The sequence below is a fragment of the Netta rufina genome (assembly GCF_964035555.1).
Source record: "Netta rufina genome assembly, chromosome: 3".
Taxonomy (NCBI): domain Eukaryota; kingdom Metazoa; phylum Chordata; class Aves; order Anseriformes; family Anatidae; genus Netta; species Netta rufina.
Genome location: NC_140125.1, coordinates 116610811 through 116624894, shown reverse-complemented (window position 1 = coordinate 116624894; position 14084 = coordinate 116610811). Strand labels below are relative to the sequence as shown.

The 14084-nt window shown below is 46.4% G+C and overlaps 1 protein-coding gene across 2 annotated transcripts in view; it reads left to right on the top strand.

Annotated features, from left to right (window-relative positions):
• Positions 1–8290: 8290 nt before the first annotated feature.
• The window catches only part of ADGRF5 (adhesion G protein-coupled receptor F5), a 40055-nt gene continuing 34261 nt past the window's right edge, over positions 8291–14084 (top strand). For both annotated transcript variants that reach the window (XM_084285175.1, XM_084285173.1), the window contains exon 1: positions 8291–8606. The gene's annotated coding sequence lies outside the window, so the exon portion shown is untranslated. The remainder of the gene's footprint in view (positions 8607–14084) is intronic.

Below are 14084 nucleotides of genomic sequence, written 5' to 3'. Positions count from 1 at the left end.
GATCGGGTATTATTTTCATGTACACAGTCCACTGTTGATATTTCTTCTCCATTTTTGTTCTAGGCAAGAAGAAAGAGCCCCATCTGTGCTGCAGTAATAAAAGGTCCAAGTGTGCTGGTTAATAAACAGACAAATCTATTACATCCATAATGGCACTTTCAGGATGTGTTAACCTGATAGTTTGGTATTACCTTGTCCCATGTTCTCCTTTTTCTTTTGGAAGGCTTTTGGGATCTGCAGCAAGAATTTCTCTCCATATCTGTCCCACAGGTGGTATTTCTGTAGTGAGCCACAATCCGACAGCATTTTCAGTCATTTCTAGAGGAGAGATCTGAATGTCCAGTGGGAGAAAAAAAGTTGAGAAAAATCACAAAATGCACCTTCAGCCCAAGAGCTTCAGCTTGGCCAGGAACAGCCTGAAAAGCTCAGCCATGCCTCCATACATCGATGTCTGGACATGGCCCAGGCCAAGCTCCTTAGGAAGGAGCTCTCAGAAACCTGCGAATGTGAACAGGGATCTACCCAAATAAGTAACAAATGGGTAAAGGTACCTATAGACTTCAGCAATGCCTGGTCAGGGCTTTCAGCATTTTCAGCAAGGGTATGGATAATGGACAGGAAACTTGGCATCTGAAAGGCAATTAAGTACTTACATCCTTGTGGGTGATAAGTTTTGGCTAGGAATTTGCATACTTTGAAAAGCAGGAGACTTTCCAGCAAAAACTTCTTGTTCGACCCAGCACTTCACACCCAGAATCCACTCTGCTGCGGATTTGGCATTTGAATCTATCCTTTTGGCTTCTGACATCAAGTTGAACGTTTTCCTTGTTTTGCCTCAGAAATACCAGTGGTATGCAGTCTCAGAACATTCAGGAAATGTTAATAAACAGTGCCACTATGCTCATTTCACCCAAACCTTTTCAGGTTCAGTTCACTGTTACTCAGCAACAGCTACATCATTTATGCTTGGGTGGCAGAGATGCCAGGCTTAGCCTAAAGGATCAGACCGGTATAACTGCATACCACAGAGGTGTTTTTGGTGTTGGCAAATGAGAAAGCCCAGGGTCCAACAAAAGCCAAACTGTGGTTTCTCACTGGGGAGCTCTGCTGCAGATTTGGCATTTGAATCTATCCTTTTGGCTTCTGACATCAAGTTGAATGTTTTCCTTGTTTTATTTATTTATTTATTTATTTATTTATTTATTTATTTATTTATTTATTTATTGCTTAGATATGTCCTTCTCTGTTAGTCCTTCCTGCTTCTCCACCCCAAAATTTCCCGAAATATTTTACCTAAGTGCCACTCTGTTCTTGTGCATTTCACTCTTGACTCTGTTGGATCTGAGCCCCAAGGTGAATAGTTGTCTTTGTATGAGACAGCAAGCCCAGACTTGAACCGAGGGCAGAGTATTATGGTAGGAGCTGATGACCGTAAGTGTTGGCTCTTCCTGTTGGTTGTAGTTGTATCTGAGTTGTAGTTGTATCTGAGTTCTGCAATACAACTGCATCTCTACGCACCTAAATACTCCCAGTAGTCACTCCCTACATATTCAGATGTCTAGGGGCAGGTGTCATGGCCCTGAGAGCACCAACAGGCTCCGCGATCTCTTTCTTCCCTTCCTTAGGTTTTCTTTGTCTCTGTCCAAGGTCATTTCCACAGTAGTGCAGCTGTGTTACCTGGAATCAGAGTGCTGGGAAAACAGCTGAGGTGCGAGAAGGAGCTGGAGATGTCTCATTGGAGATACCCTGGCAGTGTGTGTCTCCTTTCCCTCTGGGTTAAACACTTGGTGAGCTGTAAGCCAAGTCCTGCTTCACCCAAGCAGGTGCCTTTCCACTGGCTTTCCTAGGAAGCTCATTCCTTGGGAACATGCTATTGCATGTAGAACAGAAGCTGTGACAGAGGCTTCCATGCCAAAGGAAAGCACTTGAACTTTCAGGGTAGAATATTCTCCAGAATTTGGGATATCCAGCAGGTGGTTCCAATTTTCAAGAGAATTTGGTTTCTTATGGCCCCATGTACCTTGGGTCAAAAGCAGAACCACAGATCAGGCACAAAGTAAAGTCAACCAACAAGACTATGGTAGTGTGAGCTCCTGTCAGGTGGTGGACAAAAGGGGTGGTGGTGCTTATCAGCATCTCCCCAGTAAGCAACTAGGTTGTGTCATATTCCTTCTACTCCACCAAGAAAAGGAACTACACACTTCCTCAGTGCTGATACCAGATAGGGGTGCCCCGTTTCACAGGGCTATGAGCAAACAAGGAAACCTCTATTAGGAGATCGTAATTCCAGTCATAGCTCAAAGACACATAGCAAACAGCGTGTGTAGATAGTTCCAGTAAACCATGTCTCTCCTTCCAGTAACATTAGCAAAAGCTTGCTTAAATCCTCCTCTAGAAGAACCAGGGTACCTTTCCCCATTGCTCTGACTCCTTGGTCAGCACCATGTCTCACACCTAGGACACTGGCCTGGGCTTCTTTCTCTAGAGTCCTTAGGGTGCAAAAACATTTGAGATCCTTCGGAAACCTCCCACCTGCTTAGCACTGGACTGTTAAAAGATCAAGTTCCCATGGAAATAATGCATTTTTCCCCTTCTTTATATCCAGCAACTTCTACTGCTATATCACCAAGTCCAACCATGTTCCCTACAATACTCACCATAACAACACTCAAGCCACCATGCCTACCCTAGACTCTACTGTGGTCCTTCTGTATCCTAATTATGCCTCTGCTCCCAACTTTCTCCTGTATTTCCAACAGTCCACACTGCCCCTTAATTCACTTCTTTAGTCTCCCTCCCTTCCTAATACCATCAGCCAACTCATGTATCTGTTGCCCAACTCAAATTTGGTTGTTGGCCTGACAAAAGGCTTTACCATATAGTTGGCCAAACCTTAAGTACCTGGTGTTTGACTAGCTGGACATCTTTTCCAGCTGAAGAAAACACACCTGTCCTTATGGATGGCCTGTGGGTCTTCTCTGCTCAGCCTCTGACATTTGGGAAACGTGTAGGTATTTATTACTGTTGAGAAGATGAGAAATAGCAACTTTTCTGTCCTTCAGAGAAACTGTGTGATCAGTTTAAAAGGTATTAGGGAATGAGTTAGCAAATGCTGCAACACAAAAATGTCATATATCTAAAAACAACAACAACAACAACAACAATCCTCAAATTAGTTTTCTTCTCCCAACAAATGGTGTAGTCTCTTCTGGGTAACTTTGAAAGTGCCACAGATATCTGGTCAGGAGACCTTTGAGGCAACATTGTCTTCTTTTCAGCAACAGTAAAAAGAGTGTTCCTTGCCCCAGAGCCACACAACTTAGGAAAAAAAAAAAAAAAAAAGTTTGATTTAATAAAAAATAGGTCTTGGTACTAGACCATTGGGTCAGAGGAAGCAGATGATGGTGAAGACATCTCATTCGTGTCTGTAAAGGAGGAAAAAGATCTAATTCACACAGAAAGTGTTTTGCACAGGGAACTGTGCTGAATGTAAAGGTTTCTCTGTATGGAGGTTTTCTGTTTTGAATAGTCATTTTCAATGCAAACGAGGAAATGGTTTGCTGAATGAGTGCCCTCTGCACGCTGGAATTAATTTGTGTTTGCCTTTCTTTGGGCTCAGTTACCTCTAGTCATCCGTGTGATGACTCTGTGGTTCCCATGGAGGGATCTGGTCTTTGCTGTCTCATGGCCACGTGGGTTTTGCAGTGAGCTGATTGATATTTAGGGTACAAGGGTGACTGGGAAGCAGCTGTACGAGCAGAATGCCCTTTGACAGTAAGGTGCACGATACATAGGCATGTTCAGGAAGGGTCAAAAGGTCTCTTTTCACTGGAAGAGATATGCAAATCCATTAACTAAATTTAGTTGTAACCTACCAAAGTGTACTTCTGTACTTTGGCACATGTTAAACATGCATCAGCACTGCATGTGCAACCCAAAGTCTTTCAGCTTGGAGCCTCTTACGAATGGCAGGTTTCCATTCCCTTCCTCTTCTCCTCTGTAAGACATTCAGCATGGGAAATAACTTGGAGGACCTGGTCCAACTGTCCTGCCTTAGGGTCATATGGGACATTGTCCTGTTTTTGGCTTGAGTTTTCTCCATAGGAGCTGTATAGTGCTATGTTTTGGATTAGTGATGAAAACAGTGGTGATAACACACCAATGATTTAGTTGCCACAGAGCAGTGCTTGCACACAGCCAAGGACCTTTCAGCTCCTTGTGCTGCCCTGCCTGCAAGGGGCTGGGGGTACACCAGGAGCTGGGAGGGGACACAGCCAGCACAGCTGGCCCAGGCTGCCCAGATATCCCACACCTTGTGGCATAATGCTCAGCAATAAAAGCTGGGGGAAGGAAGGCAAAAGGGGGGTGTTTGGCAGTATGGAGTTTGTCTTTCCAAGTAACCATAATGAGCCTTGCTTTCCTGGAAATGGCCTGCCGATGGGAAGTAGTGAATAAATTCCTGGTTTTGCTTTGCTTGCACACGTGGCTTTTGCTTTACGTAGCGAATGCCTTTATCTCAGCCCATCAGTTCCTGTACTGTTACCTTTCTGGTTCTCTCCCTCATCCCACCTGGGGAAAGTGAGCGAGCAGCTGTGTGGGGCTCACCTGCCTGCTGGGCTAAACCACACCAGACATCTGCTGTCAGAGCAAGGTTTTTAAACCCGTGTCTTCCTAGACAAGTTTATTATCATAACACCTACATACGTAAGACTTCCTCCCTCTTGTAAATAAATCAAGCACTAGATAAATAGCATAGTAAGTGAAAGGGACATGGAAACATAAGAAAAAGCAGTAGACACATAGTCTCTCTCTCCACTATTGTGCCTGTGATGGGAATGAGACAGGGAGAAAAGTTCTTTTCCTACACCCTCACTTCACCCCAGGAGAACACCATTTGTTTGATCGTAACCTAACATATCAACTGCCCAACCATGTTGGACTTTGTGCCAAACTTAAAAAGAAAAGTCTTGGTCCTGGAAGCTCTTCCAGCTGGGTCCTTCCTGTGCATACAGTCAAAAGTCTGTGCGCCACAAGCTCTTTTACTCTTCATGAGCTCCTGTTCAGGCTCTGCCTAAATCCTGCAGGTCCTGCTTGCTTCCAGATATTGGAAACGTCTTTCTTCCACCCCCACCTGGGTCCTAGCTGATGGCACCACTTTCATGACAACATTATTCCACCTCCTTCTTCTTGCACATGGTGTTTGCTCTTGCACATAACATGTCCAGCCTAAGCGTTGTCCTACCTTGCCCTTACTTTTGTCTTTGTCCTGTTCCATCTGTTTACCTTCAGCTACTACTTGTCCTGCTTTTCAGAGCAGAAGATCCAGATCTGTACATCATCCCTGTGAAGGCATTCTCCTGCCTGCAGGGCTTCCCGGTGATATGATACAATTACTTCTATTAACAACATTTATTTGCTGATAATTGCAATAAAAATTGAGCATTTCACAGCACGCTGCATTGCATGGTCCCATGGTATGCAGGATATGGCTTTGCAGAGCTTTGCACACCCTCAACCCTCAGGTGACCATTTCTGTACCATTAAAAGACATTTCCTTCATTGTCCATTGTTGGGGAAAGGATGGGAAAATAGGCGATTTTCTGGAACCGTCCATTTCAAACAGGGTCCTGCTAACCCAAAGGAAGTTGCCTGAGGTTTCAGAAAGACATGGGAAGGTTGTGCTTTGTGGATAGGGACTCAAAATTCCCTGAAGGAATTACAGTGTGCTTTCTGCTGGGGGAAATCCAACAATCTCACGAACACAAAGGCTCCCAGTTCCAGGCGTTTTCCACTTCCTCGATTGGTTTTCACAAGTGCTCAATGAGTTCTCCATCGTCCTGCAGAAGTTCCTTATTTGGCCCGTGTCTCTGCGCTGGGATTTCCTATCACCAATGAAGGCCCTTGTTTGCCTATTGTCAATACTGCTTTTAGCGCATGAGGCTTTATATAACCCTAGTCAAAACACGGTGTTAAAGCCACAGCCCTAATTTAATAGTTAAAGAGCTCCGGCAAGGCCGAAGGCTCAAAGAGTAAATCCTGCTTTAACTATGCCAAAGAGCTGAGCCCAGTAATGAAGACAAATGAAGCACCTCACGCAGAAAGACAGCCTGCTGTGATGCACACATGTCAAATATTAGTGAATCCCATGGCAGTTTGCACGGGTGGTTGATTGCTGGGATTATCCTAAATGTAGGCCTTTGCTTTTCAATTAAATCTGTCCAGCTTCATTTTCCCACATTTGCTCTTTCTGTGCTTTTCTGTGGGAGATTAAATCACCGTTTAGCATTTTGTGCCTTCTCAGCACGAGGATTGCATTCCACGTTAGTGTGCTTGTCATTCTCCTGTGATGAAGCATCTCAAACAAGTGTGGTTAATTAGCCTAAAGACAAACTCAGGTCATTTAAACCTCAAAGAAACCCACAGGGCTGAGCAATGGCAGCATACATCAGAGGTGCTCCAAACACCCGAATTAATTGCTCCATCCCTGCAATGAGTTCCTGGTGCTTTGGAAGAAAAGCAATCTTCAGGGGTCTTATTCATCCAGATAAATAGTTTCTGCTTACCACTGGCTGCACGGGGAGTCAGACCAGAGTACGTCAGTCCTTTTGGTATGAAACCTTGCCACCTCCAGCACACTCTCAGCTCTAAATATATTTCTCGAGTCCGATATATAATAAGACATTTCATTACTTCCTTCCTTTGCAGCAGATTAGAGCAAAGTGATTCGGGATTTGCTGTCCCCGGCATGGGCAAAGGTTAAATATTTGCTCTCTGCCAGAATCACCAGCGCAACTGAAATAGCCCTTTGCTGTCCCTGTGCACGTTAGGGCACTGCAGCTTACTTCACAATCATGGTACCCCTTGGGGACAGGACAGGTACATGGGATACCTGCTGGGTCATCCTAGGGAGCCGTGGCAGCTCATGATTTATGGTGTTTAGAGATGCCTATGAGATGCCCCAGCCAACTTCAGGGCTCTGCAGAGCTTGGTGCTGTACCAACTGATTAAACTTTGCCACGCAATGGAAGAGTACAGGAGATAGGAAAAAAAGATAGGGTTCCCATGAGGTCCTGCAAGACTTCCCTAGCCTCTAAAGCAAATTATCCAAACCCAGGTGGACTTGCATTTATGCACATAGAGAGGCTGCTGTTAAATATAAGGAAATATGGAACACACTTGTTAATGGAAAGCACTTAAAGGTTGGGTGCACAGCCGGGGCTCCCTCTCCGTGTCTTTTTCTCCCTTTCTATGCAAAAAAGTGATGTCACTGAGCACATGAGCAAAGTGCATTTGGCAGTGAAATGCCCTATTGTTCGTGCTTGCTCTTATAGTCACAAATAAGCAATCCAGATGAAGACAACAAAATGCAAAAATAAATTCTTGTTGTGTGCTGAAAGAAGGGTGCTGGTAGCTGTAGAGACTGGAGTCCTATGTTCAATTTTCCGTCTTGAGATGTCCTCAGAAGGGGAGGTCCAGATTCACCCCACTCAGTCCCTGAACACAAGTAAGGAGTGCAGCAGTCCTCAGCTGCTTCTGCAGTCAGGGTGGAGAAGTTGATGCCTCCAGAAAGCAATAAGGATGGGTGGCACGTGCCCCAGGCCACCCAATGGGTTGATGTGGGGCTCTGGTGCTGTGGCATGTTATATTCCAAGAATATCAGAGATGGTGCAAAGCTGGGAGAGCCAAAAGCAAAGCAGCCCTCACAGAATCTTTCATTTCATCAGCATATCCTCTGCACCAGGTCTGAGCCCTGAAGCTCCATCCCAAACCTTCCTGGGGAGCACTCCTTTGGTTAGGGCATGAAAATAGCCTCCAAAAGCTAGCTTGACACCAGCTTCATGGGGCAGGGCTCTCTCATGCCAATTTGCAGGGCATCTTAGCACCTTGTAGGCAAGAAAGGCACCATAGCTGAAAGCCTAAAAACACCTACAGGGCTTAGGCTCCAAATCATTGCATATAGCAATAACTGAGGCTCCTAGAACAGTCTCCCCTATAAGAAAAGACAATTTCTTTCACTTCCAAGCCCCTACTGGCTCCCAAAATGTTTTCCACGTCTTGACATTACACTCTCCTGTGAGTACCCCCACCCCAGTGTCCCTTCCATCCACTTTCCCCCCTGCATCAGGAAATCACTTTGAAAATATTTCCCAGGTTCCTTCCTGGCCAGAGGTCATCTCCGTGCTTGGGGCCGGCAGGAACCGCTATGTTCCCTGACACAACAAACGGAGAAGGAAGATCTGCCCTGCCCATTTAGTGCTTTTGGGCTTCTGTTTTTCAGCCGCAACTCCACCCCACGCTGGTGGAGAAGGGATCGGATCCCACCGATCACAGGAAAGGGAGGTTGTGGTGCTTGTGGCTCACCAAGAATTTATCACAGGCTGATTTGCTGCAGAAAGAAAAATAAAAGAACAAAGAGAAAAAAATACAAAACCAACCCTCCAGCCTGACAAGCAACAGCACACACACGAGGTGTGTTTTGAGCTCTGGGGAAAACAAAGGGCAGAGACCGGGGCGGGAGCTGACACTTGGATGGGAAGCTTCCTGCCCAGCAGAAGAGGACAAGTGTGGAAAGGACTCGGATAAGACCAGCAGTCCTCGTCCTGCAGGTAGGGGTGATGTGCATGCGGTGCAGCACCGGGTCTCCCTGTGTGCTTCAGCAGCGTGGGGCTGGTGAAGGTGGCTTGGAGGGATGCTCAGGGCCAGACTCTTTGCATGCCCGGTAAACCTGCTGCAGGTGTCTGCTGGGGGAGCTGCAGTCAGAGCGTATCTTGTTTCATGGTGATCGGGTGATAGGCTCCTGTTGGATGCTTTTGGCTTCGCCGTGTAAGAATTAAATCATTCAACATTCTGATAAAGTGCTACTGTCAGTTAGCCTGGGTAGAGAAATTGTGACTGTGACTAATCTAAACTAAACTCGGGGTAAAGAGGGATGTGCATGGCAACACTGTGTTAATCTGGTCTGCATTTATGTCCTAAGGCATGCTACATGCTTTCAGGAAAAAACAAACAAACAAACAAAAAATCAAACCAACAACAATAACAACAAAAAACGACTGAAATAACAGATTTTTTGGAGTTCTTTTTATGCTTGCAGTGGGCTGTGTCTGGGATTTTCAATGCACGGTACTTTTGTCAGCTGTATGAAACGGTGCATTTGTATTTTTTAGTGCAACCTTCGATCTCATATTAGATGATGCTTGCTGACAGGGAGGAGGGATTTGGGGCACCCAGGGCTACAGACCAAGACACTGCCATGTCCTGTGAATCTTGCATTTATCTTGTTCCTATTCTTTCCTGCCTGTGTTTTGAGCTGCTAAAACTAAGCCCAATTTTGTGGTGTCATGCTGGGGTGCTGAAGTGCTGTTCCCATTGCTCAGAGCCAGGGGGATGCAGGAGGACTTTCTGCTCCTTTCACCCTCATCAATGTGTTATAACCCCAAAAGTTCTCTTCCATCTAAATCCCTCTGGTGCAGCAGCACCTACCAGTTAAGTGATTGGGATTCAGTGAAAAGACAGACATGGTGTGACCTTCTGCAACCTTGTCTCCCTCTCCCCATCAGTGGGAAAGTGATGCTCACCTATGTGCTTAAGGAGCTTTCAGACCTGGGGGGAGAAAGGTCTGGTTTGAATGCTGTAACTCTCGCTTCCAGTGACAGTTTTATGGGAAGCAATAAGATTGTAGCAGGCAAGGGAATAGCAAGGGAAAGGATGCTGGGAATCTGACAGCCTGAGGCTCCATTTCTGCTTGATCACTTGCTGCTGCATTTCTCAACCCACAGATCCTCCTTGCATCCAGAAAATTCCTCATCTACTTCTGTCACTTTACCTGTTTTGCGATGTCTGGCAAAATTGTGGAGCAAAATCTTATGCAAAGACATTTAGGGACAAATCTCTAGCATCTGGGTAGCAATGATACTTGACTGAATTCAGTAATGGCTCAGCCAGCCTAGCAGGAACCTGGTGTGAGCATTTGGCATTATTTGACTTCCCTAGAACTTCTCCTCTGAGTTTACCTCCGGTGATCCAGGTTTAAAAAACAAACAAACAGAGAACATGCGTAGGCTCTAGGAAGATATCTTTGTCCTAATCTCCTTGATTATTTTTATTTTTTTAACACCTCTTAGACAGGCTTAATAAAGCACTTTTCCAAGTCTGAATTGGAGACGTGGGAAATTCCTCAAACTAGGCAGAGCTTCCTCTCATTGTTAAAACACAAAAGGCCAGCGCAGCCTTTACTAGATTTCCTTTTTTTAACCCATTCACCCTATCAAGAAGGCCGCTGCCTTGCATGGCAGCGGTTCCTGGTTAGCCAGAAGGAATGAGGGATTACAGTAAGAAAGTACAGATGTGAATTACATCATCTGTGAGGGCATCATTAGCCTTGGGGCTATATGAATGACAACTGAAGTGATTTGCTGCTGAAATAAATCTCCATCCTGTTTGAGAATCACGGCTTTTTAAGGCAGAATGGGATCACTTTACAGCAAAACCAACCTCCTTTCAGAAGAAAACCACCTGCAGTTTTGCATGAAGCAGTCTCTTAGGACGGTCACCTCAAAGATGGGTCCAATTGCCATTCATGAGCTGATCCACAGTAACCACAGGGTTATGTGGAGTTTATTTCTCAAATGATCTTGCACATTGCTCTGTCTGCCTATGGGCAGCTACCACCCATCAGCTAATCTGATCCAGCACCTGCTGTGTGTGGGATCGGACCAGCTTGACCCCCTTATCTGTGTTCAGCAGCATCCTGCCCGGGGGCTGAGCCAGTGCTGGGTGAAGGCAGAAGCTGGAGGGCTGGGATGAGAAAAGTAGGGAGCACAGGGCCACAGTGAGCTAGAGCTGTTGCATTAGGAAAGTAGGTGAGATGGAAGACACAAGGTGTACAGAGTCTGGCTGGGAAGGAGTTAACTTTCCTTATTCATCACCTTAAGGTGCTGCAGTTTGGATGTGTTGCTAAAACATGTGTTGATAGCACACCGGTGTTTCTGTGTTGTTGTTATGAGCACAGCAGCAGAGTGGAGCACTGTTATTGCTCAACAGTGCTGCACAGTATCGAGACTTTTCTCAGCTGCAGGCTGGGAGGGGACAGAGCTAGGAAAGCTTCCCCAAATTGGCAAAAGGGCTATTTCATACCATATAATGACATATTAAGTGATAAAAAACAGAGGTGGTGGTGAGCAGGGGGCAGCAGGCAGGGTTATATTGCAAAGTGGCCACTGCATGGAGCCTGACCGGGCATCAGTCTGCTTGGGGGAAGTGGTGAGTGATTGCCTTTACATCACTTACTGGTCTGTCTTTATCTTGACCAATGAGTTTTCTAACTTTTTCATCTTTCTGTTCTCTCCTCCATCCCATTAGCATGTGGGGAACAAGTGAGCTGCAGGCCAGGGTCAACCCCCCACAGCAGTATATCTAGCCCACCTTTCAGAGACCTTCTAATGGACCACTTCTGAATAAGCAAGAAGGCTTTTACCAGCCCGGAACAACCCGTTTGATCCTCTGTGTGATCTCAGTCAGCTGACTTACACAAAGTCACGTTCGTTTTAGGAAGAACTCAAAGGTCACCTGAATTGACTGCTCCTGGCATTGAAATCCTTCCTCCTGGCCTCATTTGCCTGCTAGGTATTTCCACAGCTTACACTCTACCAAGCTGATAGCCCAGGGTTATTATGATTATGGTTATTACTACCCCAGCTTCTCCCTAAATGAAGCAGGGAGAGCTCAGACCGTGCTAGTTTGGCACAAGGACAGCAAGGGTCTGCGTTGTTGGCTGCTGCCAGCCCAGGCTCTGCTTAACCCCACGTCAGCAGGAGAGAACATGCTGTGGCAGGCTGGGTTGGAGGATGCCTGTGAGTAGCAGAGCGGTATGGATTCCCCATTTAAATCTTATTGCGAAACATTAATTTCCAAATGACTTCCCCAAAAACATAATAGGGCTGTGATCTAGTATGCAATTTACTGTTCTCAGAAATTCTTCAAAAAAGGCAGAGCTTCCCTTCATTGTTCATGCACAGAGGAAAAGCTGTACTAGAGTTCCTGCTTCAGCTCGCTCTTGTGACCACAAACTTGGCCTTTGACAACCGTCAGGTCGAGTGTGTAAAAACCATCTTCATTCCAAAGCCACCCCTACGTGCCTTGTGACAGGCTCTTCACAGCATGGCCCTGATCCCTAAATGGCTTTGCTCTTCCTTCTGGAGGGAGAAATTCTTGCATGGGGTCTTTAAAATCTTGGTTTCCTGACCCAGTTGCTGAAATCCTGGATAAGCCTGTGCATGCCTCAAGCCTGTCCAGCTGTAAAACAAGCCTGAGGACACTTCCTTCCGTTCACTGTCTGTCTTGTTTCAAGTCCACAGTTTAAAAAGTCCAGTTGCTCTTTGTAACCACAGGTCTTTAGCTAAGGACACTCAAGATGTTTTGTGCTACTAACAAAAATCTGTCCCAAAAGCTTCCTGCTCTCTTCCTGAATGTCTCATTTCCAGTGAACCTTGCAACATTGAAGTGGCTTCAGCACTGTTTCAGCACTGCATTACCAGACTTGGTGTAGACCTAATCTGTCTGACAGCAGTCAGTGGAGGGTTCCTCTGTCTCTAATGTAAATGCAGATGCTTTTGAGGGTGCTTTGACTTAGATTGCCTGTATGGTCAGTGAAGAGAAACACAGGTGCCTCTGTAGATTTGCCACAGGATATGGCAAAGCACCAGCCTCTTCCCACTGAGGGCAGAGGAGCTGAAGAACATTCCTAATCCCAAAACATCCCTATTTTGTCTTAGACCATGCTTAGACCATGCTTAGACCATGAATTTAGGAGAAACACGTGCAACAGCAACAGTGCAGCATGGGAGACTGGAGTTGTTCCCTGATCATGTTAGGACACAGCTCACCTCCAGTTGCCTGAACTCTCCCTTTCCCTCCAAAGCAAGGCACGGTAGGCGGTGCTGCTGTCTGGGAAGAGCCCCTGGTCCATGTTGTCCTTTGAATCATTCCTGTGAGTTTTGGGACAGAAAGCTGGTTGGCATTGGCTGTGCCAGGGAACAGGGTAACTATTGAACTAGAAAAACCTGACAGAAAAAGACCTCGGGAGGCCATCTACTCCAGCCCTATATTTCACAGCAGGTATTTGTTTAAGCTCTCCCAAGACATCTCCAGGGCCTGAGAAATGCCACTCATCATGATTCTACGTTGATGACATTAGGCCTTGTTCTCACACCTAATGCCAGTGATGAAGATCATTGAAACACAGAATCGCAGAATGGTTTGGCTTGGAGGGGACCTTAAAGCCCATCCTGTTCCAGACCCATGCCATGGCAGGGGCACCTCCCACCAGCCCCATCCAGCCTGGCCTCAGGCACTGCCAGGGATGGTGCACCCACAGCTTCTCGGGGCATCCTGCAACAGGGCCTCACAGCCCTCTGAGTGAAGAATTTCTTCCATATATCTAACCTAAACATCCCCTCTTTCAGTTTAAAGCTGTTACCCTTTGTCCTACTGTCGTGGTTCCGCTCGAGTGGGCAGCCGAGCTCCACCACAGCCGCTCTCTCACTCCCCCTCCTCAAAGAGAAATGGGGAGAAAATATGTGAAAAGGGGCTCAAGGGTTGAGATAAGGACGAGAAAATCACGCAATAATTATTGTAACGGGCAAAACAGACTCGGCATAAGAAGATAGTAAGATTTATTGCCTATTACTAACAAGCGAGAGAAGTGAGAAAACAAAGGAAAAAGCAAACCAAAAGCACCTTCCCCCCCATCCACCCTCTTCCACCTCCTCCCCCCGAGCGGCGCAGGGGAACGGGGGAATGGGGGTTATGGTCAGTCTACAGCACTTTTTCTCTGCCGCTCCTTCTCGGTCACTCTCGTCCCCTGTGCTGTGGGGTCCCACCCACGGGATGCAGTCCTTGATGAACTGATCCGGCGTGGGCTTCCCACAGGCAGCAGCTCTTCCAGAACTGCTCCAGATATGGGTCTGTACCACGGGGTCCATCCCTCAGGAGAAAACTGCTCCAACCTGGCTCCCCTACGGGCAGCAGCTCCTGCCAGGTCACCTGCTCCTTCATGGTCTCCTCTCCACGGGCTACAGGTCTGG